We start from the raw sequence: 4290 nt of genomic DNA on the forward strand, positions 1-4290 counted from the left end.
GGGCCCTGAAAAATCCAGATTAGCAATAGAATAATGAGGAAGGCTGACAGATAAGGAGCTGAAAATATAGAAAATCAATCAGCTGTATAATAAGAAACATAACATGAAGGAAAAATTAACATTTATCCTTAAACTGAGATAGTATGTTTACTATGGGAAAAATAGAAAATGAGCAATACAGGGGTGACTTGGTGGCTCAGTTGGTTAGCTGTTCAACTCTTGATCTCAGCTCAGGTAATTATCTTGCAGGTTTGTGAAATTGAGCCCAATGTCAGGCTCCATACTGGGCTTAGAGCCTGCCTGGGATTCTCTCTCTCTCTCTCTCTCTCTCTCTCTCTCTCTCTCTCCCCGCCCCTCCTCCAGCTTGTACACGCACTGTCTCCCAAAATAAATAAACACTTTTTAAAAAATGAACAATAAACCACATATTGCCTTTCAAAGGGGATTGATTAACATTTATACTAATTCTGTTTGCCACCATCTACAGGTATGACCCCTGGTGAGATAAGAAATCCATGACCTGTAAGTCTCTTCTATAACCAGAGTCCAGGGAATGACATCACAGTTCAATCCTCCACATGTTTAAAAGACATTAACTTACAAACTGAGAGCATAGGCTCCTCATTGCCACCTTCATATCTTTATTCCTAAAAGTATAGGTGACCGGATTCAGAAAAGGATCGTGATAACTGCATCAAAGATGGCAAGGAATTTCTTCAGATGAGATGTGGGAAATGGCCACACATAGAACAAGATTAATGGCCCAAAGAACTAAACAACCACAGTGACATGAGCTGACAGAGTGGAGAGAGCCTTGGACATACTGCCTGAAGATTTTCGGAAAAGTCACCAAAACAAAGATGTAAGAGATGATTAGAAGTAAACAGAAGGCCACAGAAATAAAGCCACTGTTGGCAGTAACCATGAATCCCAATGTGTTTGTCTCTCCACAAGCAAGCTTGATGAACAGAGGAATGTCACAAAAAAACTGTCTAATTCATTAGGCCCACAGAAAGGCAAGTCTACAACAAAACCCCGTTGAGTCACTGAATGAATAAGGCCAATGATCCAGGAAGTGACTAGAAATAAAATGCACCTCCACAGGGGTCATGTATGGTCAGGCAGTGCAGAGGCTTACATATGGCAACATATCTGTCAGAGGCCATGGCGATGAAAGCACCATCTCAATGCCCCCAACTGCACGGATAAAGAAGATCTGAACTACACAGCCCCCAAAAGAGATGGTTTTGCATTATCTTAAAACATCATAAATCATCTTGGGAGCTGTGCAACGGCAAAATATCACGTCGGTGATGGAAAGGTTGGCCAGCAGGAAGTACGTAGGGGACTGTAAACCGGGGACAGAGGTCACACTTAGCACAATGAGGAGGTTTCCCACTGGGCTCGCCACATAGAACACACAGGAAAAGAGGGAGAGAAAGAGCTGGATGTCCCCTGAGGTGGAGAGTCCCAGGAACACAAACTGCAGCATCGCCGAGTGATTGGCCTCCTCCGTTGCCTCTGTCAGCAGTGACACCTCTCACGCCACCTGAAAGAGGAGAGTAATGAGAAACTGATTCAGGAGAAATGGCACTGATCTTAATCCTGGGCCATAATATCATTGTGAGAAAACCTGAGGAAGGCTGATGTCTGCTCCTGCAGACCATTTCAGTCACAACGCAATTCAGATATCCTTGTAGTATACTGCGTCTCAAAAAAGTACTGCAAAAAATAAGGATACCTGTACTTATTTTTATGGGTAGTTCTGTTGTATTTTTTCTGTCGTTGTTTTAGGGATATCTCGTATATGACCACAAGTTAATAGACTTTTATAAATTACTCAACTCCATGAAATAATCAAGTGATGTAAATTTCATAATTTGGACATCTCACAGTATAAGATACCATATCCATGGTCACATTGGCAAGTTCTATGAAAATTATTATAAGCTTTCTTTGAAGACCTGATATGTATATTTCTCATATCTATAAGTTAGCAAGAAAAAATGAGTTAGAGGAAGGAAGGAAAGAGAGGTGTGCAGGATGCCAGAGCGTGGCACTCACCACCCCATCTAAGGATAAGGGCTAGAGAGTGACACAGTTATGGGTTTGTGGAGGACATTCTGCCTAGGTATCATCACACTGTATCTTCCAAGTTATAGCAAAGATGAACGCCATACCTGTGGTAACTCTGTTACTACACTCCTCCCTATACCTCCCAGTCTTAGCTGAACTGCCTCTTCTTCCCTGGACAGGCATCAAATGGTATTTACCCCTGCCTCACACACACACTCGAATGTTTCAGGCCACGGCTCCCCTCCACATTCTTCGCCCAGCCTGCAATGCCTGGGCCTTCATTACATCTCTCTACTTCTTCCCATTCCTCAACAGCACACTGCACAACTCCTTATTCTATCAAGTCCTTTCTCATACTCTTCCTTGACATTTGTGAGGTGAAGGCAAATTTTTCTTACATTGTGGTGACAAAACCAAAAACACTAACATTAATAGTGCCCTGTTCCTGCTCTAACTTTAAATTTGTTAACGTTTGTCTATGTTTGAGAGAGCATGAATGGGAGAGGGGCGGGCATAGAGAGGAAGAAGACAGAATCTGAAGCAGGCCCCGGGCTCCGAGCTCTCAGCACAGAGCCCAACACGGGGCTTGAACTCACAAACCCTGAGATCATGACCTGGGCCGAAGTCTGACATGTGTGACCGCTCTAACAGAGACCACTATTTAATTCTCTGTTGCTTGACATAAACGTTCTTATATATGTGTTTTAAATGTCTTTTTAGACTTTTTCTTGACGATGATATAGATGATATTCACATTAATAAAAAGCAGCTCATCTTGGCAGCAGTTAGATTCCTTTCCTAGGGATTATCACCAGTAACCTCCCCATGGATACAATTCATCCAAACAAATGATTGATTTTAAATTACCCTCCTTGAAGCTGACAGTTATTCCATCCATGCTTTCCACATACCAGTCAATCTAAACTTTTTTTAGTTTTTACACAAGACCTTATTTTCTCTTCCACACAAAAATGGATATTTTTCGTGCATCTGCTTAGCTCAGATTTATTTTTTTTTTAATTTTTTTTTTCAACATTTATTTATTTTTCGGACAGAGAGAGACAGAGCATGAACGGGGGAGGGCAGAGAGATAGGGAAACACAGAATTGGAAACAGGCTCCAGGCTCTGAGCCACCAGCCCAGAGCCTGACGCGGGGCTCGAACTCACAGACCGCGAGATCGTGACCTGGCTGAAGTCGGACGCTCAACCGACTGTGCCACCCAGGCGCCCCGGCTTAGCTCAGATTTAAATAGTAGTTAACTCCTAGTGTTGGTAAAAAGTTGGAAAACAGGATAGTACACTCGTGGATGACACTGCTTCCTAGCCAGTCTTTCACTTTCTGCCTATACTGAAAGGTTGTTAGAGGCCATACTTAGTATCAGTTTCCACTTTTTTTTTAATGTTTTTATTTATTTTTGAGGGAGAGAGAGAGAGAGTGGGAGAGGGGCAAAGAGAGAGGGAGACAGAGGATCTGAAGCAGGCTCTGAGCTGATAGCAGTTACTCCGATGCTGGGCTCAAACTCAGGAACCGTGAGATCATCACCTGAGCCCAATTCAGACGCTCAACCAACTGAGCAACCCAGGTGCCCCCAGTTTCCACTTTAAAAAAAATTTTTTAACAGACACATAGACCAATGGAATAGAATAGAAACCCCAGAACTAGACCCACAAAAGTATGGCCAACTAATCTTTGACAAAGCAGGAAAGAACATCCAATGGAAAAAAGACAGTCTCTTTAACAAATGGTGCTGGGAGAACTGGACAGCAACATGCAGAAGGTTGAAACTAGACCGCTTTCTGACACCATTCACAAAAAGAAACTCAAAATGGATAAAGGACCTGAATGTGAGACAGGAAACCATCAAAACCCTAGAGGAGAAAGCAGGAAAACACCTCTCTGACCTCAGCCGCAGCAATTTCTTACTTGACACATCCCCAAAGGCAAGGGAATTAAAAGTAAAAATGAGCTATTGGGACCTCATGAAGATAAAATGCTTCTGCACAGCAAAGGAAACAATCAACAAAACTAAAAGGCAACCAACATAATGGGAAAAGATATTTGCAAATGACATATCGGACAAAGGGCTAGTATCCAAAATCTATAAAGAGCCCACCAAACTCCACACCCAAAAAACAAATAATCCAGTGAAGACATGGGCAGAAAACATGAATAGACACTTCTCTAAAGAAGACATCCAGATGGCCAACAGGCA

General features: G+C 42.5%; 1 pseudogene; it reads right to left on the reverse strand.

Moving 5' to 3' along the window:
- Nucleotides 1-360: 360 nt before the first annotated feature.
- LOC121042085 (olfactory receptor 4F6-like) lies at nucleotides 361-1543 on the reverse strand (annotated as a pseudogene).
- Nucleotides 1544-4290: the final 2747 nt, after the last annotated feature.

Source organism: Herpailurus yagouaroundi, unplaced genomic scaffold (genome assembly GCF_014898765.1).
Source record: "Herpailurus yagouaroundi ecotype Mexico unplaced genomic scaffold, PumYag 184, whole genome shotgun sequence".
In the NCBI taxonomy this organism is placed as follows: domain Eukaryota; kingdom Metazoa; phylum Chordata; class Mammalia; order Carnivora; family Felidae; genus Herpailurus; species Herpailurus yagouaroundi.